The sequence below is a fragment of the Apus apus genome, chromosome 5 (assembly GCF_020740795.1).
Source record: "Apus apus isolate bApuApu2 chromosome 5, bApuApu2.pri.cur, whole genome shotgun sequence".
NCBI classification, from domain to species: Eukaryota; Metazoa; Chordata; class Aves; order Apodiformes; family Apodidae; genus Apus; species Apus apus.
Genome location: NC_067286.1, coordinates 9,255,792 through 9,283,691, shown reverse-complemented (window position 1 = coordinate 9,283,691; position 27,900 = coordinate 9,255,792). Strand labels below are relative to the sequence as shown.

The 27,900-nt window shown below is 41.9% G+C and overlaps 1 protein-coding gene and 1 long non-coding RNA gene across 3 annotated transcripts in view; both read left to right on the top strand.

Annotated features, from left to right (window-relative positions):
* The first annotated feature begins 322 nt into the window (after positions 1 to 322).
* Positions 323 to 14,307, top strand: LOC127385936 (uncharacterized). The gene is made up of 4 exons (XR_007889774.1): positions 323 to 524; positions 1,931 to 2,068; positions 3,943 to 4,222; positions 11,588 to 14,307. It is a non-coding gene; the product is annotated as an uncharacterized LOC127385936 (long non-coding RNA).
* Positions 14,308 to 19,931: 5,624 nt separating this feature from the next.
* The window catches only part of FAR1 (fatty acyl-CoA reductase 1), a 40,579-nt gene continuing 32,610 nt past the window's right edge, over positions 19,932 to 27,900 (top strand). For both annotated transcript variants that reach the window (XM_051622200.1, XM_051622199.1), the window contains exon 1: positions 19,932 to 20,035. The gene's annotated coding sequence lies outside the window, so the exon portion shown is untranslated. The remainder of the gene's footprint in view (positions 20,036 to 27,900) is intronic.

The window sequence follows — 27,900 nt, the reverse complement described above, 5'->3', positions numbered from 1 at the left end:
AGTTATTTTAACTCTAGGAAAACCATCACTGAAAGCACATAATACTCTAATATAAAGGTGCAACTTCTATAGAACCTTAAACCATGTAATGAGCATTAGTTAAATAATACCTTTATGGTTAAATAATATGTTATTGTACAGCATTGTAGACTGGAAAAGAAAGGCAAAGGGACTACTTGTTTTGCTCAAAACTTTGAAAAAATTGTGCTCAGAATGTGTGTGTAGGTGATTTGATACTCTTTTAAATGGATACCACAGCTATGAGTTTCCATGTTGCTAAAGTGTCCCCTTGATGTCTTTCTAGGGAGAGAGTATGAGTAGACTCTGTAGTCTAAGAGCACAGCCAAGAGGCTTCCACTTGAGAAGACATATTTTTTCTGGGGAAACAGGAGAGCTGCACATTGCCACAGCAAGACCAGCTTGTACAGCTGTGTAACATGCCCACAGTTCACTCTCTCTCTGTCTTCACCTGCTCTGGTGCTGGAATTGCTCCCTCACAGTTACCACCCCTGCTGGCTGCACAGGTGAGATCTTCGATGCCTCAAACTAGCTCAGGACTCAGGTGATAACTCTGGCATTTTAGCAATGAAGTTCATTATTTTCTTCTAAGAATGAATTACATTGTTGGCTGTGTGGTTTGCATGGATCTGTACTTGCATATTTCCACTCAGCATTCTCCTTCACATTGGTGCAAATATTGTGGCAGAAAGTAGATGCGATTCATATGTCTCAAAGATTTCTGACAATGTCTATTGTCTTGGAGCAGAAGACATTTTTTACATAATTTATAAATGCTGTGCATTCTTTGGGATTCTTTTTGATTTTTAAAAAGCAACTCATCTTACTCTTGAATGCTGCTTTCCAGAGAGAGCTCTAAATGAGGTGGCATTCATCAGCAAGAGGCTCTCTTGGTCCCACTATTTGCCTCTTCTTTCTTTTGCTACATGCAGCTGTGACATACAGAAACATTTTGGTTAAAAATGCAACAATGGAAGATTTTGGATGCTAGCACTCTCTTGCTGATAAGTCTGAAGTTTAAGCTTACTCTTAAGGAATGAGTAGCTTTGCCTACATTTTGTAGTAACTTAATTTCCATTCTAAACTCTTTTTGTCCTTTCTTCTATGTAGTAACACTCTATGCAGGGTCCATCTTGTTCCTTTCATTCTAGGCTCACATTAGAGTAAGCCCTATTGGGACATATAATTATTTATCTCTTCATTGAGATTAGGGCTGTTCATACAAGCTGCTCCATTTCTAGGTCAAGTGGAGCACCCAATTGTTCAGGATAAACATTCAGATGTAAAGTTTCTTTTCAGCAGAGTCAGCATTCCCACATGTAAAGAGTCTATTCTCATACAGCACAAGATAAGAGCAGTAAATTATCCAAAGCTGGCATTTAGTGTGCCCTTTACCTTTAACCTCCAAATGCCCTGAACAGAAGCAACTGAGACTCTAGTTTGTGCTAACCCCAGTTAATAAAGAAAAGAAAGCTGAAACTTGGAGGCTGCAACACAAGAGATTCTGTCAAATACTGCATGAAGTATTTCTTCATGCCAGGAATTACTCAACAGCTGCTTTTCTAACCTTCATGTGACAGTAAATAAAGATATACAGACATAATGCTCAAGAACATTCACTGCTGTTCTAGTAGTGGATTTTTTTCCTGTGAGACCTGATGTTAGGAGTAACTTAGCTTCTGTTCTCTAGGATCTGCCACATTAGCCACTTTTAAAACAGATCACCTTTACTCTTAAGTCTTTCTGCCTGCAGTAATTTAAAATACTTAATAATTTTGATATAGTAAAACTGTAAAAGCATTCCCAAAAAAGTCCCAAGCAAACTTACTGGTGCATTGGTAAGTATTTGCTTCTTACAAGCATGAGAGACATCTCTTTTTCTCAACATACACAAATCTTTTTCATCTTTCAGATTGAAACACATCAGGAAATCAGTGCACACAGAACTGTGACAGTCCATGCTCCAATGTTATTTCCTACGGTAGAGACTCTGATATCAGAGGAGTTATTACTCTGAATTGTTTGTTTGAAAAGAAAAATCAAATGGAAGGTAAAAATTTCTTGATGTATTTCCATCTCTCATAGTTTTATCCATAAAATTACAGATTTAATTAACCAAGTATTTTTTTTTACTGAACTTAATTAAGAGTAAGAAGCACAGATTAGTTTATTTTTCCTGGTAATGTTTTTAGCATTACATCAATCTATTGCAGTAGCTTCCATAACAGTAATTTTATTAGTCATCTTTCATAATTACTTTCATAGTTTTCTCTACATTAAAAACTAAATGGCAAACACCACTTCTATGACTGAAATGCTGGTGCCACTTCCTCACCATGCTGCTTCCCAGTTTTGCCTCTAAACTGCTCCTCAGAATATTATCCTGGGGTATCCGCTGGCATAGCTGTTCTTGTGATCCAGGCTGGAGTTTGTCCAACATCATGGCTTTTCTACTGGTGGTTTCTGTTTTATGAACCCCACTGTTTTCTCTGCTCTCATGTCCTCTCTGTCCTCCAAACTGCAGCAAAGAATCACACAGGTGTTGTGGAGTGAAAGGGTTAAATGCCAGTCACATATTTCTAATCTAGCAAATAAACTGTGCAGAGAGAGCAAGTGGGAAGAAACATAGTAGAGGACAGAGTGAAATGACACTAGAAAACTGACTGTGCACAGCTGTACTTACTCTCACAGTCACAGCCCATCACAGCAGCTGTAATCCATTTCCCTAGTTGGGAAAGAGCACAGGTCTGAAGCAAGTCTAAAGCTCCTACACAGAAACCAGATGGACAGCAGTGAATTAATGACTTAAGTGTTTAAATGACAGTAAACACAGGTTCCTTGCATCTCTGCCCACATATGGACTTAACACATTGATGTGTAATCTTCATGCTAGAGTTGCTCCTCTAGCTTCTTGCCTTTAGGTATTGTGCAAAATATATACATTTATATAGGTAAGGGCAGTGTGGTTCATGTTGTCAGTGGCGGTTTCTTGTAGTTAACTGCTCTTGGGCTAACAAGTTGATTTAAAGTCGGTGAGAAAGAAGGATCTGAGGCCTATAAATGCTAAGATTTGTATGAACAGGCATTGTGATGTGCAAAGCCATCTTATGAGTCATCTGTGTGAATGGATAGTTACGTTGCTTTTCTTCCTTCTAAGAATGAGGTTCATAATTTCCTTGAGAAAAAAACCATTAGTACTCAGCATTTAGCATGGCTCATGCAGATATTCAGGGTAGCCATTCCACTGGATTCTGTTTTCCTGTGATCAGTACAGAGCATCATTTGTAGTCATTAGTATTGAGTTTTGTCACCAGTAACAATCCACGACATACACTTTGCTCTATTTGGGACTAACCCATTCATAAATATGACTTACAGTATTACTTTATGTGGATGACTCTATCAGTTATACAACTTTTTATCAATAATCTGGAGCTCCCAACATAAGAAGGACATGGAGCTCCTGGAGAGAATCCAGAGGAGGGCTACAAAGATAATCAGGGGGCTGGAGCACCCCTCCTATGGAGACAGGCTGAGAGAGGTGGGGTTGTTCAGCCCGGAGAAGAGAAGGCTCCAGGGAGAACTTATAGTGGCCTTCCAGTACCTGAAGGGGCTACAGGAAAGCTGGGAAGGGGCTTTTTACAAGGGCTTGTAGTGAGAGGACAAGGGGGAACAGTTGCAAGCTGAAAGCTTGAAAGATTAGATATTAAGAAGAAACTCTTTACTGTGAGGGTGGTGAGACACCGGCACAGGCTGCCCAGGGAAGTTGTGGATGTTCCCTCCCTGGAAGTGTTCAAGGCCAGGTTGGATGGGGCTCTGAGCAACCCATCTATTGGGAGGTGTCCCTGCCCATGCAGGGGGGTTGATCTCTTCCAACCCGAACCATTCTATGATTCTATGATTCTATGAAATGTCTATTTTCAGATTGCTCCACTGCATGAACCAAAGCATGCTAACTGAAGAGGATCAGGAAATGTACTTTGGAAGTGCATGCCTAACCTGATGTACAATGCTAATGTAGCTGCACCCTAAGTCATCACACTCTCACTGCTTCTAAATGAACATCTGAAGGCTGAGCTGAACAAGATTTGTTTTGATCTACACTCTCCAGAGAAAACCTCAACGTCACATGCCATCATCCCTCAAATTACGAAATTCTGCCCTCATCTTGTAATAAGAAGACGGGTTTCCAGATATCAGAAAGGTAAGTGCTGACTTCTGGCATAAAATAAGCAAATCTTACTCAGTGGAGTTCCAAATGTGTAGTTGGCTTTCTCTGTCTTCAATTTGTACTCTAGAACATGTTTTTGCCTACGGCATATACGATCCTCTCTGAATCAGTTTTGATTTTGTATTTTTCTTCTTCTTGGCAAAAGTAGTCAGCTAACTCTTGCTTTCTTACACATTAGGCCTGCCAGGAAAAACTAGAATCTGAGTCCTCCCTAACTTTGTAACTTCTTTCCTCAGAGAAGGATTTAAACAACTTTAGCTAAAGAGGAAACACTCTGTGAACCAAAAACCTCCTTATCCTCATGCAGCAACTGGAATATCCAAGACAATGACAAGTTCCAACAACTTTCTAGGCTCTTTTATTGTTCAGAGCTTCCTGCATCAATTGTTCTCCCCAAGGTGCTTTGTGCCAAGGTTACATGTGTATACCTTCATTTTATAGCAGGCAACACTGAGAATTTCTCTGAGAGGGAAAGTTTTCTTCCTTCCACCTAGAGTGAGACTTAACTTCTTTATCCTTCCCTCAGTGTGAACTATGCCAACTTCATCACACAGCCATAGCAAGAAAACACATACTGACCAGTGACATTTTTCTAGCTTTCCTTACTGCAAAATTCCATGAATTTCACAAGATAATTAGCCAGTTTTTGTAAGAATTACTAGAAAATTGGGAGAACTTTGTAGAGTAGGGATGATGATTGGACTTGGTGATCCCAAGGGTCTTTTCCAACCTGAATAGTTCTGTGATTCTATGAAAAAAAGTTTTCTTTCTAGGGAACTCCATTCAGTAGTGAAGAATCTTTTTCCATGTTTTATGAGATACTTCTATAATCAGTTACTGGTTTCATCCAAGATTATGTCTTTTAACATTTACCAAAAGTTAGCCAAAAGCATTACATTTTTTTCAGACTTTCAGATAAAGGGTACTCCTTTGACTGGGTGAAAAACTGTGAAGGGAGATAATTAGGCCAGCATCAGTTATAAGGTAAACTATGTGTGAGCCCATTCCAGACTACTGAGGTATCAGATAGCCCAGCTGGCTGTGCTAACCCCAGAACTGTCAGTATCACAGCATCTTCATGGCACTGCACTCAAACTAATTACCTGGGTGATGAGAGATAGGGCTTTTTCAGCTTGCCATGTGGTTTATAATATACTATAGCTTAAGCTAAATGTCTGTACTCTGTTTGCTTCCAGGACATGTGTCTCTGTTAGCCTGCTAGGAGTTTGCTTAGGGTCTTTGCATGCTGCTTGCTGTGGGGTGCAGCCAGGGCCTGAGCAGATAACCCTAGATGGTTGGGTAGGGCCTTGGAATGAAAACAGGTCGCTAGGAAGGAATGCAGAAAGAGTACAAGGTTGCCTGTTCCTTCAACCAGTCACAGCTCCATTTAATGATATTTCTAAGTGGAAGAAGTAGATACTGATCTGTCAGTAGCTCCCAGCATAGCTGGCTACTAGCATCCTAACTCCCTGACAAGCTTCTGATCCTGGTAAAAAAGCCACCAGGTCAGTGCTGTTGCTGTGCTTTGAGAACTGTCCACATCCTTCTCTCCCCACATCAGTGACATAAGAGACAAGCAGAGGCATTTCATGCTACTACATGAAATGTAACCCAAGATCTCAAATTCTAAAATGTCTTTACCTGCCACTCCCATAATTTCTGCCTGGTATCACTGAGTGCCAGAGCTGCATTGCTCTATCCTGACATAGTTTGCTTTTCTTTTCAAGGTAACATGTATTCTGATCTTTCTCGTTGTGTAATACTTGGGTTAAGTATTAATTTCAAGATCTGTGTAGTGTATTTTGTCCTAAATAAGTGGGTGCACTTACCTGCATTGTAATTTAGGGTTTGGAAATGATAGAGCCCTACAGTGGTGTGACTGTACATGATCCTTTGTTTACAAACACATGGCAGAACTCAACACCTACACATTATGGCAATGAAAGATTGAAGCACTATGCTTATCGTGTGCCTAGGTTACTTGCAAAGCAACTACAGCTCCTTTATCATTTAACATATAGAAGCAATAGAGATGAGATCATTATAAATTAGAGTAACAGGAAGGGAGTTTGCATCCAGAGCAGATAGATTGATCTTTGAAGTTCATCAAGCCTTGGAGTTGGTTATTCTTTTAGTGGGGGGTTGGATAAATGAGGTCTAAAATTTTTCTGTTTTTTAATGATTGTAAGAGATTCCAAGCACTCAGTCTTGTAAGGTGTGGAAGAGATAAGGGAGTGAAGAAATAAGAATGGGAAATGGAGGAAATGAGCAGCTATTAAAGGAAAAGAGCAGCTATTAAAATGTCTCATGGAAGAAAAATAATCAGTTTGATTTCTTCTAGTCTTGAGCCTCAAAGTTCAGAAAATCAATCTGAATAAGGTTTTCAAAGGTGCTTGACCTCCAGGTATCTGACTGCTTCAGCTCCTAATTGGAAACCCTGTGTCTATAAGCAATGCATTCAAGTCTAATCCCAGTAGTTGGTCCTGCCAAGAACAGAGATAAATGTAATTTACATCCCAACTAATAGAAAGCTGCTTCTCTCCTTAGGAGAGCGTGATCAGTTTTGCATCTTAGGAGGATTCTAATTAGGAGGAGGGATGTATTTTCTAATCCACATTCTGTCTCTCATCCACATCTCCTTTCTGAAGAATTTATGATATAAAGCAAGTGAGAGATTCCAGAAGATTGACACCCATGGTGTATGGCAGTCTTCTGCCAAGGTCACTTTCATGGACCATGGGAGGAAAAATTAACACTATTACTAATCACGCAAAGTGAGGACTGAAAGCAGGTCTGTCAACACCAGTGTCGGGCAGCCTTACTCACCAGATTACTGGATCTTTAGACTTCTCCAAAATTATATCATAGCTCAGAATGGCTTCTGAGTCCTTATGTTGGAGCACAGAATCATAGAATCAAAGAATAATTTGAGGTGTAAGGGACATTTAAAGGTCATCGAGTCCAACCCCTCTACAATAGGCAGGGACATCTTCAAGTAGATCAAGTTGTTCAGAGCCCTGCCCAACCTTGAATGTTCCCAGAAATGGGGCATCCACCACCTCTTTGGGCAACCTATTCCTGTGTTTCACTACCTTCTTTGTACAAAGTTTCCTCCTTATACCTAGACTGAATCTACCCTTGTTTAGTTTAAAATCATTACCCGTTGTCCTAAAAAGTCTGTCCCCATCTTTCTTAGAAGCCCCCATTAACTACTGAAATGCTGCAATGAGGTCTCTCTGGGGCATTCTCTTCTCCAGGCTGGAGAACCCCAAATCTCTCAGCCTTTCCTCATAGCAGAGGTGTTCCATCCCTCTAATCATTTTTGTGGCCCTCCTCTGGACACAACAGCTCCATGTCTTTCCTGTGCTGAGGACTTCAGAGCTGTACACAGCACTGCAGGTGAGGTCTCACCAGACTGGAGTAGAGGGGCAGAATCACCTCCCTCCACCTGCTGGCCACACTTCTGATGCAGTCCAGCATACAGTCAGCCTTCTGGTCTGCAAGGGCACATTGCTGGCTCATGTCCAGCTTTTCATCCACCAGTGCCCCCGAGTCCTTCTCTGCAGGGCTACTCTCAATCCCTTCAGCCCCCAGCCTGTCTTGATACTGGAGATTGCTCTGACCCAGGTATAGGATCTTGCACTTGGCCTCATTAAACCTCAAGGGGTTCACATGGGCCGACTTCTCAAGTTTGTCCAGTTCCCTCTGGGTGGTATCCCATCCCTCAGGTGTGTCACCAGATGCACAACTCAGCTTGGTGTCATCTGCAAACTTGTAGAGGGTGCACTCCATCCCACTGTCTATGTAACAGATTAAAATATTAAGCTGTAACGGTCCCCTGAGGACCCCTGAGGGACACCACTTGTCACTAGTCTCCATCTCGACATTGAGCCATTGACCACTATGCTCTGGATGCAACCAACCAGCCATTTCCCTCATCCATCAAACAGTCCATCGATCAAGTCCATATCTCTCCAATTTAGAGAGAACAATGTTGTGGGGGACTGTGCCAAAGGCTTTACAGAAGCCCAGATTGATGACATCCATAGCTCTTCCCTTCTCCTCTGATGTTGGTGATGGAGAGCTCTTGCATTCTATGGAAAGCATCCTCAAGGATCTGCCAGCTCTGTTCTGCTCCCTTGTCCTTGAGGACAGTTTCCCAGGGACTCCTATTGACTAATTCCTTGAACAGCTGAAAGTTTTTCCTATAATTCAGGGTCATGACTTTACTCTTTGCTGGACACCTACCCCTCAGGACTGAGAACTCCACTGGTGTGTGATCCCTACAGTCCTGGCTGCCTTCAGTCTTGACATCACCAATTATGGTGGTGACCATCAGCTCCTGTATTGAATCCCCTCTGGTAGGGGTGTCTATTATTTGGCTTAAGAATTTATCCTCAGTACCCCAGGAGTCTGCTGGATTGCCAGCAGCTTGCAGGGCTACTTTTCCAGCAGATGTTGGGGTGGTTGACATCCCCCAGCAGGACAAGAGCCTGTGAGTGCAATGTCTCCTGTACCAGGATGCTCTTGATCTTGTTTTTCTGGTAGCTGCTCCTGTTTCTGTCTCAGGGAGGGCAGAGCATGGCTCCACCAGTCTTATCTCTTTCTCAGACTCCCTGATACTCCTTAACCTTTTTACTTCCTCTTGTAGCTCTGCCACCAGGCTGAGCAGATCATCCACCTGGTCACACCTCAGACAGCTGCTCTCACCACTGCCACTTGTTACCAGTGAAAGGCTCTGGCACTCCCTGCAGCCTGACACCTGGATGGCTGCATGTTTCCATGGGAGCTCTGTCTGGGTTGCCACATCCATTTGGTTGAGCACAGCAGACAGAGCTTTCTGCTAGCTGGATCCCATAGTTGAGCTCCTTCATGCAAACCCATGCAAGAACTATCGCATTTAAACTGCTATTTAACCTGATATAGGTTGGGGCTCTTTTGTCTCTGTCTGGATATAAGTATATATCCATCTATTTGTGCTTAAACACTGAGCTTGACACGTTCAGGGTGCAGTAGACCACCTCTACATATTCTTCATGGGCAAACAGGCATTTTCTCTAAATCAAACACATAGAGAGTTGCTGGATTTGTTGTGCATTTGCAAACCAGCAAATGCACATTACACCTGATTCCTCTGGGAAGTGCCATAACCACTCTGTGTTTGGGATTTCTAAACAGCATGCTGTCTGCTTAGGACTGAGAGGTGTGACAACCAGAAACCCTTGACAAATGTCCAATATCCTTAAATTCTGCCTAGTCAAAATATCTACAGAATCTTCTGCAAAAAATAGGCTGTATCCTTGGGATCATGAGAACTTGATTACTCTGCTTTAAGATTCAAGTCCTGTTGGAGATTGCAGCAATATTGTAGCAATACTATAGCTGTAATTAGAACTTAAAACACAGATTATAAATCCAAATGTTTTTAGAAGAAATAATTTCATGGTACCAAGTGTTACAACAGTGCATTTGGTGAAATTTAAATTTACTGTGTTGCCAAGATTATAATCTTATGGTCCAATATGGCTAATGTTAAGGTTAAGTTAAGCTACTAAGCAGCTCTCTAGTATGTAGCTCAACTGACTGCAAATTATCTGAATGAAGCATTTTTCAGTGTTAGAATTCATGTAGTTCATTGCTTGATGAGAAATGAGTCTTAAAAGAGGTGTCTCAGCATCAGTGCCATCTTGCAAGCGTGCATCATAAACTTAGATTATATTGCTCAACAGCTGTAAATCTGCTCAGTGGATATAAGTGAAGATAATTACTGCCAAACTGAGCCAATATTGTATTTTCTCAATGTTACTCTAAGTATGGTCAGTAGCAGACACTTAAGGAAACAGAGTGTAAGAAGCAAAGGCAGTGTGTTTTTCTCCTTGGCATTCAGCTTCTGCCATCCAGTGTGTGCTGGTTGTGGCTGGGAAGGAGTTTGTTTCATTCCCATGAGTTTTCTCACTTTTACTCTTCTGATTCTCTCCCACATCCTACTGGGGGGAAGTGAGTGAGTGGCTGTGTGGTGCTTAGTTGCTGGCAGGGGTTAAACCATGACAGTACTACTTACATGTCATAAATAAAATATCAGGAAACTGCATCTGGCACTGTGGTGATGGCTTTAAATCAGTGCTAAATATTATATCAGAATTACGGTTGCATCTTAAACCAGATATGGTCCCTGGTCTGTACAACTGATAGCATGACTTAAAATTAAGACAAAAGAATATGCCACAAATTCATTAATTGCATATACTAATCTTAGACTCAGTGTTCATGTGCCCTCACTCTCATTTTTTGCTATTGATGACTTGTGGCTCTATATAAATAAATAAGAGAATTACAGGAAGTTCCACAGCTTCTGAATGTGATCTGCTACTACTGGTTTTCTAATTTTTAATTTCTAATCACATTCCAGGTCATATCACTCAATGACTCACATGAGATTCTGGAGTCAGTCTTAGATGGGTGGAAATAAAGTTAAAAAAAAATCTCATAATGGGTCCTGGGACCATGCCTGAGAGCCAGAAGATGAACACATACCAGACTGACACTTTCTTTGTTGTGCTGCAGTACCTGCTGCAGTATCATTTTGGGACAGTTTCCAGGCTTCAGCCAGAGATGCTGGCAGAGTAACCATTGCACAATAGCAACAGGAATCACTTCAACATATCATTTGCTTCATCGTGATGTAGTTTCCTAATGTAAAGTTTGCATGTGTTAATACTTCGATGTGTGTTACAACTTGGTGTCTTCAGCAGGGATTTTGTTGTCATTGCACAAGTCACACCAGCTGAGGGAACTGTGGTTATTTAGTTTGGAAAAGGGAGGCTGAGGGAAGACCTTATTGTGTTGTTCTCTTCTTCCAAGTAATAAGGGAGAGAACAAGAAAGGGCCTCAAGTTGTGCTGAGAGGTGTAGATTGGAAATCAAGAAAAATTTCTTTGCTGAAAGGGTTGTCAGGCCCTACAACAGGCTGACCAGGGGAGTGGTCAAGTCACCATCCCTGGAGGTGTTTAAAAGATGTGTAGATGAGGTGTTTAGGGACATGGTTTAGTGGTGGACTTGGCAGTGTGCTAGGTTAACAATTGGACTTGATGATCTCAAAGGTCTTTTCCAACCAAAATTAGTCAATAATTCTATGATCTGTTGAAGCTGTAATTTGCCAAGAGCCTGTTCTTATGGGCTACTTGTGTAATGCCCATTTCAACACCTTGACGAAGAATAACAAAGCTATGCTCAGTAACATAACATTCAGCATCTTCATGTTTTAAATCCTTTTCCCTGCCTTACTTTCTACTGCCATTCCCACCTTTATGATGCCCTTCTTTTTTTTATTACTTTTCAGTATTTGCTCTTTATCTACTTGCTTCTGCCATGTCAACCTTGCCAAGTTCAGAGAAATTTCAGAGAGGTGCAATCAGGAGCCTTAAGAAAAAGACACTCCATGTGGATCTGTGTCAAGAGAAAGCCACGTGTCCTGGGTATCAGGATTACCTCAGGGCAGTATCAGAGGGTTGCTAACCTTGCAACAATTGCTGGCTTTGAAAGGACTGTTGCCTCAATAAATCTGAATGAACAAAGGCAGTGTTCTTGAAAATGAAGAATGACAACTACGCCTTGAAGTCACGCAACAGATGGAGCAATAACAGAGAGCTTGAAGGCATCCTCTGGTGGAAACACCCTATGCAAGCTTGCATCTCATCTGGACTTCTGCATTCTACGTCCCATGGTCACTATACAGGAAAATGTGGAAGAGTGGGCAGTGCTCTGGGTATCCAATTCCAAATCTCACAGATAACACTGCAAGGGATATATCTTTAACTTTCTCTCCACCACAACCAGCATCACCAGCTCCTTGTATCAGCACACTTGATAAAACCCAAATAATTGTAATACTTTTTTAAGGTGTCTTGAGGGTGGAAAGCATGTGGCTTCTGATGGAATAACAGCAATAGCTCTGAGCTGTGGAAAAGTAACATACACTGCTGAGCTGTTCAGAAAACCATAGTTCTTTGTGCTATTCCAGCAGCACAGAGTTTGCACAGGCACTATATGAGTGAACTGGTTGCCAGTAATCATGATATGCCTTGTCTGCACTCAAAAGCCTCACCCAGTAACTATCCCTGGGGTCAACTGAACAAGCCAGAGTTTTTGACTCATTTTTAATTCACTGCAGGCAACAAAAAATAAGGGATCCCAATCTTTGCTCCCTCTCTGCTCCTTTGCAGGTGTCTCTTCCCATTCTGCATTGCCCTGCAACAGGTATTCACAGGAGACTTCACAGAGGACACAGACTCTTAGGTCACTATGCTGGGAAGGGCACTGAGGTAACTCATCACTACTAGGTGGATCATAATTTTCAGAACTTAACTTCACCCACCTGTCTCATTAGACAGTCAAGAAAGAAATAGCTCTGTCCCAGTTTTCCCACACTGTTTGTGAGAACCTGTCAGGGTTCATGGAGACCACAGGCAACAGGACAGTGCCCTGTGTTTGACAGGCTTGCTTTCCTCAATTCTGCATATTCCTTTGATGAAGGGGGGCCTCACCACCAATTGGTACCGTCTTCTGATTTGCCCCTGTTGTGCCAAGGTGCAATGAATATCAGGCAACATTATCAATCAATGGAAAAAAAGATTCATTATGCACCAACAAACTGAAAAGTGACAACAAACTTTTGAAGCAGTGATTATGTAACTGAAGAAGAGATACCATTTTATTTCACAACTGAAAGCATGAAATGGTCTATTTCGAACAGAGTAAACACAGGAAATGCATGAATTATTTTGAACCTACAAAATCAGAAACACTACCCTAAAAAGAAATAACTTTGCAGAAAATACCATTATGGCAGGATGTTCTGCCTATATGAAAGGGTATTATTCAACTGCTTAATAGAGCAACAGCAAAGATTATGAAGTAATCATTGTGAACAATAAGACAAGAATTTGTAGTTTATGTAATTATACAGATAGAGAAATGCCTGCTCTTGTTTTTTGTGAGCTAGATCTTGATTGTGTGTAATCAGTCCTTGAGGACAAATGATGAAGTTTATGCAAAAAAGGGTTAATTAAAACAGAAATAGAAGGGACAACTGTCCATGTATTCAAAGGTATCAAATCTAAGGGTATGTTATGTAATTACTAAGCAAAAGAAGGAGGTAGATTTCAACATTTTCATATGGAAAATTAACAAATAAAGAGAAAAAGTGAAGCATGAAATGAGCTCACACAAAAGGATATGGCTACAACTACTGTTGATATGTGGACACATGCTAATGAAATTTACTGCTATAGTAAAGAAATATCAACAACACAAATAAGTAATGATTACCAATTAGAATTGATACTAAAAGAGCCTATAGCCTTGATTAATTGAAATGAGAAGAAATTTAATTTATACAGAAATGTATAGTTTTTTGCTTGAGAAAAAAATAACACTATGTGCTTGTAGTTTGACATGACAGACAGCAAACGAAAATATATTCATCAAAGACACACTTTTTTTGAACTGCTGACATGAGGTAGTTGTGAGAAAAACAAATAATCCTAAATTGCCATTAAGAGATCTGTTTACAGAAGAGGTGTGAAAATATTTTTGCTGTGTAAGATCTCAGTAAAACTTCATCTGGAACATTGTATAAAATTATTAACTGAATCTGAAAAAGATGCAGAGATGAGCTCCTGGAATGATTAATAAAGATATTCTCTGCACAAGAGAAAGCTTACAGAACATGGCTATTCTAGTCCAATACAAAGAAAGCTGAAATGGAGTAAGATTGTTCTCTACAAATGTATCTCTGTGGGAATGGATTATTGGATAAAAGGCAAGTGCTGGCAAAGAAACAAAGGTGTAAGTTGGCAAATGAATGTAGGCTGAAAATTAAAGAACAATTACAAGAAGGTTAGAAGAAGCAAAGTACAACTGTGTTAAAAATGGAACAGAATCATTTTACAAAGGAACGCCTGGGACTCAGTGCCTGTGACAGCTGGGCACCAGAACCATGAGCCCACTAGGCTCCCTTTAGTCCTGTGTTTCTAGCTGGGTTACCTGTCTTACAACGTATTGTCAGCCAGTTTGCTGTTCCTAACTGAGCAACAACTTTCACACCTTTAATAACTGGTCCCTTTTAACAAGTCTATACTGTACAATATTTCTTCTTTACTCTTTTGTTTTAGTGATATGATCCAGACAGCCACATTTTCCAGATGTTGTGATGACCTAAACCTCACACAATCAAGTTTTAACTAAGCCTCCGTGCTACCTCTTAGAGGATCAGCTCACCCTACAGCACTTCTCACAGACAACAGCCATTCCTAGCAACTGTTCCTCCTGCCCACAGGTTTATTGGTACACTCAGTGTACTAAAATGCTATTAAATGTATTGATGGGCTAAAATTCTATTAAAGCAAATAATTTCAATAACAAAGAGTGAAAATATCAAACACAAATGTCACTAATATTGAGCTGGCAGGAGTCAGCACAGTAGCAAGTACACTTAGGATGTGTTTTAATCATTTTTTTCAAAATAAGAAGTAGGAAATTAAGTTTCATACTTTGGATCTTGTAACAGGTATTTCTGCTGCTTTGAAGTGACGCAGCAAGAATGCAAAAGGAGACATTTTTTTGTGTGTAGTCATGCAGCAAAAGATAAGAATCAGCCAGCAGAACTTTATACAAAGTTCAACAAAGGGAAATGCAAAGCTCTGCACCAATGCACTAGTACAGCCCAGGCAACAACCAGGTGGAAAGCAGCTTTGCAGAAAAGGCTCTGGGGATCTGGGTGGACAGCACATCGACCGTGAGTCTGCAACGTGCCCTCATGGCAAAGAAGGCCAACAGCTTCCTGGGCTGCACCAGGAAGAGCATTGCCAGCAGGTCGAGGGAGTTGAATCTTCCCCTCTACTCAGCACTGGTGATATTTTTGGGATTCCAGTACAAGAGGGACTGGGACAACAATGGAATGAGTTCAGCAAAGGTGAAGGTGATTGAGTGGCTGGAGTATCTGTCATGCAAGAACAGGCTGAGGGAGCTGGGACTGTTCAGCCCAGGCAGGAGAATGCTCCGAAGGACCTTATCAGCACGTGTAAGTACCTGGTTGGGGGAGTGAAGAAGACAGCCAGACTCTTCTCAGTGGTGTCCAGTGGTAGGACAAGAGGCTACAAAGAGAAGTAAAGGAAATTCCATTTAAACAAACAAACAAACACATCAAAATTTTTGTGTTGTTTTACTGGGAAGTTGATCAAATACTGTCACAGGTTGCCCAGAATGGGTACAGAGTCTCTGTCCCTGAACACTCAAAACCCAACTGGACACAGCCCTTATGAATCCACTTTGAGCAGGGGGATGGACTAGACAATCTCCAGAGGTCCCTTCCATTCTGTGATCTGGTGATTCAGTATCTTTACTGAATATACCTTGTAATCCTAACAGTTGCTACCAAAACCTGAAGAATTAGCAGAGAAAACATCAGAAGGCAGCAAAATGCATTCAGCTGCAAACAATGTATTCATTACTCATCCATCTCATACACGGATACCTAATACGTGTTAAATGTATTCAGGATTAAGTTCATAAAACACCCAGAACACTAAATAAATATAGTAAATCAGTTGATTCACTACTAAAAGACAAAAGTAGCATTTTTGACCAAAAACTGTATTGCTTCTTTGGAGAGTAAAATTCTAAGTTTACTCTCAAGGGGTGTTTCCTCTGTTTTGAATCCAAAGGTATCTTTACATATTCTAACTTTAATATATATCTGAAAATAAGTTCCTGGACTTTTCCTAAACTGGTTGAACTAGTTTTGACCAGACTGTAATCTTTCAACCACAGTACCTCAAATTAGAAAACAAATAGTTTTAACTGTATTACTTGATGCTCATACAAAGCCCACATTTTGAACTCGTGTATCACATCATGAACAGAAGTAAGGAAATTCCAGCCTGTATTACTGTGACTGGAATGAACTGTAGCTCAAGGATAAGAGCTGTTAATGCTCATGACAACAGAAATACACCCTTTATAAACACCTTTATTAGGTATGACTGTTAACTCCTATCAGCTTGAGCACAAGTGAAGTATTATGAGGGTGTCAGTTTGTGGAACAGAGACTGCCTGTGCACATGCTTCTGGCAGCACAGAAAGTTATTTTCTTTGTTGCCTGATTCTTGAATTAAATGGGCTGCATTTACCAAGAAACAGAAGTGAGCATCCATATAGCCCTCACAAGCAACTAGCACCTGGTAAATACATGACTTAGTTTATGCAACCCCCACTCTTCATAATATATATCCAGAGCCTACTGAAATAAAGATACGTGACAAATGTTTGCATAAAACCAGTTCTGTATGTGAGGTATATAGTGATTAATTTATGCACAGAGAAACCAAGTTTCTATATGAACACTGTTGCTGTAGCATGGCTGTCATTTCTAGTGATAATTCATGGTCTTGGTTTGGCACTTGTCCTTTCACCTCTGCCTGTGACTCCTTTCTCAGTTTCCAAAGCAGGAAGACCGTGAAACTTAGTCCAGGCAGTGGGTGCAAAATTAAAGATTTTTATGAGAAGGCAAATAAAAGGCACAAAGCTTTTACATCTGCTGGCCTTGCTAAAAATTGGGGAGATGCAATGAAGCACTCTGTGGAAGATCCTTGTGAATGAAATCACTTGCTCGTATTGCTCAGAAGTTTGGACCAATGTAAAGACGTGATCTGATCTCCTTTCTTTTTTTTTAATTTTTTTGTTTTCTTTTTTTCTGATTGTGAGTATGTAGTCACCTGGGTTGTATTCTCACAGATAACAAACCAAGAGTTGGGTCTGCAGGCACTTGTAGTTGTTTACATATAGATTTATATAACCTTGTGACTCTCTACCTGTTTGTGTTGGGTAATAGAGTTTCAAATACTTTATTTTTTAATATTAGCTAATGCAAGTCTATGTTGTTGGGTTTTTTTTTTCTAATTTATTCAGTGTGTCTAGACCAGAGCACTTTTGTGTTGATATTTTATCAGTTTTCCTGTGATGAAAAATTCTCAATACTACTGAGCAACCTGATCTAGTGGGAGGTGTCCCTGCCTGTGCAGAGGGGTTGGATCTAGATGGCCTTTAAGGTCCCTTCTAACCTAAACATTTCTATGATTCTATGATTCTACCCTGAATAACTAGTTTGGTAGGCTTTTTGAGAAACAGCCATATGTTGCTACATTAAAAGGCAAATGCATCATGATGTCACTTTGATGTTTTCCTGCCAATAAATAATTTAGGCAGGATAAATTAATTGTGACTTTGAAAGAGTAATCTTGAAAAAAAAATCAGGTCCCCACAATTTCTGAGGCTCTTGATATCCTGAAGAAGTTTTACAGCTTAGTGAATTCAGGCTGTGTCATTGTGATCCTCTGCTTTTTCAAGACATTGTGTTCTAGGGCAGTATAAAACGGATTCAGACAAGTCATAGTACCTTGCAACATGTTGATGTTTTGAGTTCACTGAATAGAACTGTATACTGCACTGATGATCAACACAACCCAGCATCAGTGTGCTCTGAATACTCTGTACATTAATAGAGGGGGGGTTGTTCAGCCTGGAGAAGAGAAGGCTCCAGGGAGACCCTTCCAGTACCTGAAGGGGCTACAGAAAAGCTGGGAAGGGGCTTTTTACAAGGGCTTGTAGTGAGAGAACAAGGGGAACAGATGCAAGCTGAAAACAGGAAGGTTTAGATGAGATACTAAGAAGAAACTCTCTACTGTAAGGGTGGTGAGACACTGGCACAGGCTGCCCAGGGAAGTTGTGGATGTTCCCTCCCTGGAAGTGTTCAAGAACAGGTTGGATGGGGCTCTGAGCAACCTGATCTAAGGGAGGTGTCCCTGCCCATGCAGGGGGGTTGGAACTAGATGATCTTTAAGGTCCCTTCCAACCAGCAATTTATATAGAATGCATCAATTAATGCACTGTCACTGCATTATAACTTATCATTAGTAAGCTCTGACAGTTATCAGATCACATGGTATTTATTATAGACAAGGTTTAAAGCTTCACCACTTTTTTGCCGTTTTCAAAAACGAGACTGGATAAAATACACTTCTGTGCCCACATTGAAACATTATTGGTGTCTTTCCCTTTAGTTCCATTCGGTGCCACAGACATTTTACAAAGTGACTTCTGAAAAACGCACACAAATTTAAATTCCGCGATAATTTGAGACTTTTAATTTGCACATAGCCAAGAGAGATTTTTAAAAAAACAGGGTTTTTTTTAAGAGCTCGTGTACACTGACTGCAATTCTGCATCTGCATCTCTCTGCTGCAGTGGACTCATCCATACCAGAGAATCCGAAATGAAAGGGCTTCATTCCTTTAGGCAGTAATGCTGCCAACATATGTCAGGATTTCACCAAAACAAAATGGAAGCACTGGTGCCGTAACAGTACACAACAAACAGTTCAACCTTTCAGCAGGAATGTGGGAAATTTCAACTCAAATATTTGAGTTGGTTTCCCTATACTGCAGAAGTTCAAATAAAGTCTTGGCTTCCATGTGCAGGAATTTTCAGAGGAAAATCTCTTCACTAGCAGTGATGACAGCATTTAGAGTTATGTGATTCTAATCTGTCAATAATTAATTAGGTAGTAGGTTTAACCTAATATGGAGTAGATAAATCATGAGAGTACGGACCTAACAATGAGGATGAGATAATTACTGGGTTCTGCAGATTCTGTGAGCACAGCTCCCATTCTCATGGCCTGGATGAGGCAGGAGCCATTCTGAAAAATAAACATGCAGTTGTATGAGCAAAGACTGTTTACAGCAGTCCTTATATATTACTTGATATGCTGTGTAATTTGGATGAACAGGGTTTGCACAAGATTACATGGGGTGTTTCCTCATTTTGTCATGTATTGTTTTTTTTTTTTTTAATTAGATGTGTGTCCCACTGTGCAATATTTCGTTGTGAAACAAATGGCACAGGGTGGGAGGACGTGGCACAATGGCAGGTTGTTCAGCAGCCTGGCATCATTTGTTGACAAATGAGGAAAACAGAGCGCAGTCATTTTTTTTTGTAGCCCAGGCGCACTGGTTACCGACACTGTGCTGACAGAATTGCCCTCGCACAGGACAAGGCTGCGCGGGGCCCCCGGGCTTGGAGCCTGTAGGCGCAGAACGTCCCCCCAGCCCGGCCGCGGTGGCACCGCGGGCCCAGCGCGGAACCGGCCGCCGCGGCTGCTTCCGTGGGGGCCGCGGCCGTTTCCGACGGCCTCAGCCTTCCGGCTGACTCCCAACCGAAACCGGCTTCCCATCGCTACGTTCCCAATTCCACAGAAACCAGTCAAGTTGCCGGGTACATCCACCTCAGGCGCCAGATGCGGGGAACACCCCCCACACACACACACCCCCCCCCACGAAGGACAGCGCGGCAGAGCGCCGGGCAGGCCGGGGGCTGCCACGGACGCGGTGCCCGCTCCCCCGGCTCGGAGGCGGCCCCGGGCCCGCTCGGACATGGCAGCCGCGGCGGCGGGTGACGGAGCGTGGGGGGGGGGGGGGGCGGCAAACCCCGAGCCCCGCCCCGCCCCGCCCCGCCCGCGGCCGCCAAGCCCCGCCCGGCCCGGCCCTGCGAGCGGCGGGGCCCGGAGCCAATCGGCGGGCGCGCCCGGTCTGCGCAGCGGCCAACGGGAGCGGCTCTTTTAGGACCGCTGCCCGAGCCCCTCAGAGCGGCGGGGACGGCGCGGGGAGAGCGGCGAGGCGAGGCAGGGCAGGGCGAGGCAGGGCGAGGCGGGCAGCGCCGCCGCCCGGAGCAGGTAGCGGTCGCCCGGGCTGCGGCGGGAGGTGGCGGGGCAGCCGGCGTGGCTGGGGGGGGCTGCGGGTTGAGCCGCTCCGTCCTCTCCCGCCGGCGGGAAGGGGGAGCCGGCCGGCCCGGCGCGTTTCCGGGAGGCTGCTGCGGGGGGCGGGGAGGCAGGCGCCGGGGAGCGGCGGCTCCGGGGGTGCGCGGTGCCGGCGGGGGGGGGGCCTCGGCGGCCGCAATGGGAGCGGGAAGCTGGAAGGCGGGTCCGGGCGGTTGTGTCCCGGCACCGCCGCGTCCCGGCACCGCCGCGCTGCGCTCCCGCCTGGGCGAGGCCGGAACCCCGGCGTCTGGGGCGGCCGCGCTCCGGCACCTGCCGCTGGGCCCGCTCGGCGGGTGCCGGCCCCGCTGCCGCCCCGCTCCCCCGCGGCGGGAGCGGCCTCTCGCGGGTCGCGGCTCTTCCTGCGGGGCGGCTGCGGGTTCCCCGGCGCCCGTCCTGCCGCTGCGGTTCGTTCCCCTTCCTCAGAGCCCGCGTCGTTGCGGCTGGTGCGAGGAGCAGTCTTGCGGTAAACAGCCGGGAGTTCCTCTCCCCGCTTAGGACATAGGAGGAAGAGAACTGAAAGGGTCAGTTTCTTCCAGCAGGGGTCCCAGATCAGGGGGTTCATGCGTCAGGAAATGGATGGGGAGCAGCGATGCCCCATGAGCACGCACCAGGGGGGTGCTTGGAGGTGGAGGGTCGGTGTCCTTGTGGAGCAGGAGCAGCGTGGGTCTGCAGAAAGACCTTCCTGAGGGAAGCTGGCAGTGTCGCTGGTTGCAGCGGTAGGTAGCAAACTGGTAGTTAAAACCAGCTCGAGTCCCATGGAAATAGAAACCTTTAATTTCGTTTAACCTACTTGACAGCTTTAGCAGCTGAAAGTTTTTGATATTTTAATAACTGTTTCAACAATAATTAAACCAGAAGGGGAGCATGTAGGAATTGTATTATCTGTGACATCCATCTGTACTGCAGCAGGCTACTATTTCTTAACCCCTAACTTCCCCATTTTGTGTATCACGTCTGTGCTTCATAACTGAGATACTATTATCTCAGCAATTTAGAAATTACATATTAATTATATATTCTTAGGATCTCTACTCTTCTGTTTTATCCTACTTTTGTACCTGCCCCTCAAAGATAGTTTAAAAGTCACCCCTTTCCCCAGCCAAAACCTCCCACAACTGGATAGGAAAGATTGACTCTGCATGTTTGGGGTTTTGGTTTTTTTCCTTCTAGCTAATGTGGAACTGTAGAGCAATATGCAAACCTAGATCTGTATCTTATTACTCAATTACTTGGTCTTCATTTAACTTATGCTGGACTGCAGGTCTAATGAAGCTTTGCTAGAGACAGTAATTTTAACAGTAAAAGCAGAACGGGGCAGTTGTTTTCCATTAAGTCTGACTGACTAATGTAGAGGTATGTTTTGGACATGATAAATGTATTTCCTCCCTATAGTTACAAAAAACATAACCTGTTGACATCACCCTAAGCAACTGATACTTCTCAATCGAGAACTGGCATTGAAGCAAAACTGTAAATTCTGTAATAGCAAAGGATTTCTCCTTATTCAGTGTTTAGTGTTCCTCAGAGTTTGGAAAATGTGTTCAGTTTTGGGCTGCCCACTGTAAGAAGGACATTGAGGTGCTGGAGCAAGTCCAGAGAAGGGCAGCAATGCTGGTGAAGGGTCTGGAGCACAAGCCCGATGAGGAGCATCTGAAGGAACTGGGATCATTTAGTCTGCAGAAAAGGAGGTTGAGAGGAGAACTCATAGCTCTCTTACAGCTACCTGAAAGGATGTTGTAAGAAGGTGGGAGCTGGGTCTCTTCTCCCAAGTGACAAACGACAGAGGAAAGGGTGTCAGTTTGGGCCAGGCAAGGTTTATCATAGGTATTAGGGAAAAATTCTTCACTGAAGGGTAATCAAGTAGTGGAATAGGCTACGTGGGGAGGTGGTTGAGTCTCATCTCTAGAGGTGTTTGAGACATACAGATGTGGTGCTTAGGAGTATGGTTTAAACATGAATTTTGGTAGAATTAGGTTATGGTTGAACTCGATCTTAAAGGTCTTTTCCAATTAGAATGATTCTGTGATATATAGTACCCAGATGTGGACAGAGGGCATCACTGTCAATTTTGTAATGCTACTCCTGACAGTATGCCATGATTCTGAAATACCTGTACTGACACTTCTGCAAAGGGAGAATCTGTCCATCCATAGAGCCTCTTAGCTCCTGAGGGGCCTAATTGAATCTTCTGATTACTGTAAAGCAAAGGGTCCTTCATCATCTGCCTGTTTCTGCGTTCTGGCTCTTGTAGGAACTCGCAGTTCCTCACAAGCACCATGCTTCCAGTGCTTGGAAGAGATTTATAACAAACTAAAATGGTTATACAACAACTTGGAAAGTTTAAGCAAGTGCTAGAGAATGGACTAGATGGTGTTGAAGACACAGCTGTATTGCTGCAGTGATTTCAGTTTTTGTTAGCTTGTTCAGCCAGAAATTGCATGTACTTCGTGTGCATGTTTGGCTTTGTCACAATATTTTCAGTGTATGAGGAGGGTCCATGTACAGTACAGCATGCCTGCTACTTGTCTGGAGGAATTGGAGCTGCTGGGTAACTCAAAGCATGCAAATGAGAACTTCTGAGAAATAACACATCTTAAAAACTTGTACTGGGTTAGTTTGATACTTAGTAGGTGAAGAACTTGCCTCATGTAAGCCATTAATGGCAGGGCATGGTTGTTAGTACATTGATAAACATCTGTAGTGTTTCTCCCAGTCACCAATTCTGAGCCTTGAAGCAGTCAGGCAAGTAATACAGTCCTCCAGCTATACTTCATTTAGCTTCAACACTATTAAAGTTTGGAAGTTGCAAATGGTCCTAACAAATCCTGTCTCTCTGAATACACTAGGTATTCCTCTTTGCTTTTTTCTTCTGAGTGTCTCCAACCCGCAGTTTGTAGCTGTTCTGCTTTCCCTTTGTTAAGCTTTTTCCAGACTTTCCAGGAGTGTGTTACACCAGATGTACCCTGTGACTTTCTTCCTTTGGGTGTGGTTGGAAAGACTGTGGTTAGTAGATCTCGCCAAATTGCCCCTTGGTGTTGGTGCCTATGTGTTTGCTACAGCATGCCAACCTTTACATGTTGTTGTTTGGCTTGATGCTTGTAAATTTGTAGTGCTGCTTCTGCAGTAAGCATACTTAATAGATCCAAATAGTACAGCCATTAGTGTAAACAGGAGTTAGGATTGGAGCCCTTAGCATTTACATGATCAGTATCAGCTACGGGAGTGGAATAATCACCCCTTCTGAGAAGGAAGAGAGAGGCTTCATGCATTCTGTTCAGTTGTTCACTATTATTTGTCCTGTTTGTAGGACAGGTAGGCAGTCTGTTACTAGAACTTGCTTTAACTATGTTGGTGTTGTAAGTGGTTTTAAAAGATAAATTTGTGAAAATGGGCTTTTCATTTTTTGACAGGGTTTGGTTCTGTGTGTACTGGAACAAAAGGAAAGGTAAACTTGTGTGTGGGGGTTTTTTTATAATATTTAAAGGAGGTGATTAGGCTTCAAGTACAACTTGATAGAGCAGTTGTCACATAAATAAGTTATCTTTAGGTTTCAGAAGATTAATTGGGAATTTCTGCAGGAACATAATGGGAGAGGAAACATCTTTATTGGTTTGCATTGGAAAGGCAGTGAATTGCACAATGTTAAGATGTTATGTTCTTTGACTGCAGTTTTATATGGGGAATTTTGAAAAGGCTCACCTGAACTTTAAGGAATTAAGTTATTGGCTACAATTATTAAATTTACAGTCAGGCCTTTCATAATTTCACAGTTGTTCAACAGTAACCTCATCAGCTGTGAGTATGCTTACTCTGGGTGTCCTTTACTACAAAGGCACTACAAGCCTGGACTTGGTGAAGCATGATCATAGCCATTTGATTATTTTCTTTCAGAAGTATAGTTGGTGAATTAGTACTATATATTCATATGTATCTGTTAAATAATGCATTATGGTTTTTTCCCTGTATGAAACTCTTTGCTAAGAGGATCAGCAAGGTTGATCATTCTATTTTTTTTCTAACTAAAATGTATGGGAAAGCATGGAAGGAGTCTGAAGGTGTTTATTCCTAGGATTCCAAATTCGTTGTGTAGTGTCTGCTGTAAAAGAAAACTCAAGCCTTCTAACGCCATAATAATACGTATAATCTAAAACAAGGGAGGAATAAGTGTGTTTTTCTTGATTAAGTGTTCAGAATATAAATGGTTTGTTAATAAATGTAGTCATACATGCCAAGGTAATTCTTGTAGAAGACTTGCTTAAATGGCTTATCTTGTCCTTCCTGGAATTTTGAACAGAACGTAACTGCAGGTGCAGTTTTTGGGTGGTTATCTTTGTCTTTTCAGCTCAATATGAGGAAAGTGAATCTAGGTTTTAACTACCAAGATTTGTCTCTTACCTGTGAAGCTAGACAAACTGATGAGTCACTTGAGTATTAATTGTTTTTCCCACTGCCCCCTTCCCTATTTTTGGTTTTTGGCTTTCCAAAATACTTTGAAGAACTGTGACTCTCCCCTCACATCCCTTCCCAGCAAAAATGATGGTGTCACAGTAACATGGAGCAAATAATCTTGCTGCTGCTGCTTAGACTTCTTAGTGATAACCTGCACTGGATGTCTACATGCTTGTATGAAGGCTAAATTTGGCTAGTTTTCCTAATGCAACGAGTAAGAACTGAGTGATCTTGTAACTTCAGCATTTTATGTAGTAGTCAACTGTGAATGCTACTTTTTTTTTATATTGTAGGTAGGTTCTTCAGACACGTTTTGTTTTCAGGGTTAACTCGAGACATGATTTGTGCCTAGTAAGAGCCACAATTTATGTAACTGTCTTGATAAACAGTGAGGCTTTATCATGTAATCCTTTGATAACCAAAAGCACAAGTGAGGTTTCCAATGCATATTTCTAATTAGGTAAGATAATTGGAACTAGGATCCTGTTTGGCAAATCTTGAATCAGCTTGCCTCTTATTTTCCTAAAACTCCTTTGAAAGCTCTCTGGTTGTAAGTGTTTAACATGTTTCCACATGAACTGGAGATGGTCTAGTAAATGTTCTTATGTAGTATGTGCTTTAACTGTAACAGCTTTATTTCTGAGTTCCTCTGTGCCTTCTGTGCAACTTGGAGAAATAGGTTAATTATATCAAAAGAGACTTTTTTTTCCCTTCAACATGCACTTGAAGACTAACCTCAAACAGCAGACAATTTGGAAAGCCAACTTATAACCCAAATATAAAGGGATAGCAAAAACCTTTTACTCAGTTGCACTAAATCAACTCTTAAAAACTTTTGTTTTAAGTTGTTTTTGGAGGAGGGATTTGCTATAGAAGAAATGTAATTACAGCAAAGCAAGGGAGTGCTCAAGTGTTTTTTGAACAGAGTCAAAAGTGATTTCAAAGTCAGCTGGTACAGAATCCCTCTGAATAGAAGCAAAAGTGAATGGAATTTTGTAGAGAAATCAGAATTTTGACTGAAAGATGTGTGAACACATGTAAAAGAAGTATCTGTGTAACCTCATGCATCAAATACCTCTAATGACAAAGTTCTGCTGAGATCAACTCAGCAGTGGCCCACACTGAGGTCAGGTTCCTCACAGTATGACTAAAGGATTAAAGGAAGTTGAAGGCCTCATGATTTCAGGCATAGCTCTGACTTCAAAGTATCATGCTTTCACAAGGATGTTTTCAAATGGCAAATGAAATAAGTAGGTTTTGGGTTGGGATGAATTATTGGGTGGTCATGGGTTAGTTGATCAAAATCCACTGTCTTCCTAAAGTAATTGCTTGAATACTGTACTTTGTTGTTGTTGTCATAAAGGGGGCTACAAGACTACTTCAGTATCTGGTATCAGTCTAGATTTTGGTGTCAAAATGCTTTAGTGCTGATAAATAGTTAATATGCAGTATTAGTTAAGTCTCACCTAATTTAATAATGTTCCTTACCTTGAATGTATACACACTACCAGAGTTAGTGTTGTGTCCAGGAGGAATGTATCTTGAGGAGCTTACAGTCCAGGAAGAGCTTTCAGTATCTAGCATATTTCTGTGTTTAGGAACAGTGAGAATAATTGTTATTTTAAAGCAAGTCTACTTTATTTGTGGACATAAGGCTATTCACTTAGTCATGTAAACTTTGACCTAACTATATTAGTTACTCTAACTGGTGTAGTGTTTCAATAGATAAATTATTTAAAGTAGACAAATCTGTCCATTGGTAGTAGGTTAGTCTCTTTGAACATCTTCAGGATTGAAGAATATAGCTAGTTTGAAATATCTATTGTTTTTCAGAAATCTTCTAGTGTATAGAGTTCCAGCCACAAGTTTACTATATTCCACATACACCTTTGGGTCTTTTAGTGTCATCTATACTGCATTTTTGATGACTTAGGTATAATCTTCAGGATTTATTTTTTGTTGCCTTTCACTTGTTTGTAGGGTTTATCAGTGAAGGCATGTTGGTACACATGAGAGAACTTACTATTACTCTGAATCCACTGTCAGGTAGGTGTGCAGTGAAGCAGTTACTATCTGGCATACTACCAGGCATAAGGCAAAGTGTGGATAGCTAATAGGAAATTAGTAGACCCGTTTTGGTAGTTCTTCAAAACTTTGTTGTTCCAATCAGCTTCCAAACCTGACAATGTGTTTTCCAGCTCCTGGAGATGTGTTAAATTTTATTGGCACATTTACCCTACAGGGTACTGTGGCTTACAGCTAGTAAAGAAAATGACCTTGCAGAGAGTAGATAAGAATGTTGATCAAGTCTAAAACATGGATAAGCTTGTCTTTCTGCTAGCTGTGGGAAGAATCCCAAATCTTCCACACAATTGTGAAGTTTGGAATAGGTATGCTTTAAGGTTAACTTACACCAAAAGCAGTTTATGACAGGAAATACTTCGTCATTTCAGTTTCTACTCATCTTCTAAAATGTTATCTTTCACACATAAGTTTCTCAATGGATATAACCTTGGACCATGAAGACAAACAAACTTATCATCCTTCGGTGATAACACTGGATAGGTATTGTCCAAATAGGGCAGATCACTGACCCTTGTGGTTGTTGAAAATGTAGTTGTTCTACTGATAGCATTCAATGATGTACTTTTGTGGAAACAAGGCACCAGCTGAAATGAGAGATATCATGACCCAGGCTTGTCTTTCTGACACTAACCTTGTTTAGATGAGTTAAATATTTAACTTCCTTTTGGTCCCTGAATGTCTACGGTTCTTAAATATATTTTTTGTTGTTGTTGTATAGTGTCCTTGCAACGTGGCAACTAAAACTGTATGAGGGACTCTTGTTACGATTTTGTTTCTGGAGTGGATGCAGTGTGTGGCATTTAAAAGTATTTGGTGCGTTCAGATTTGGTGTCCAGATGGATTTCATCTCCTGAAAATGCATCAATAAAATGTTTTCAGGCTTACTTTTAGGCCTGTTTTTATACTGCTGTTAGAGTGAGGTTCAAGTTGTTGAAGGGAAACTGGAAAATTAATTTGTGAGGCTGTATTTTTGCAGAACTTTGTGGCTAGTTGCTGATGCATAAGATATTGGGAAATGCATGTTTTCTATTTCCTGTGAGTGATAATCTCAATATGATTAGGTTTGGAGGGAGCATGTTGTTGACCTAATATTTGTCAGTGATAAACTAGAGAACAGACCTCTTAATCTCTAACAAGGACATACATACATGCTCTTTCTATTTGCTGGATTTAGCATTTGGTGGAACTGCAGTAGGCTTTCCTGACACTTGGAAAGTGGATCTTTAAGCATCTTGATCTGTGTTTGG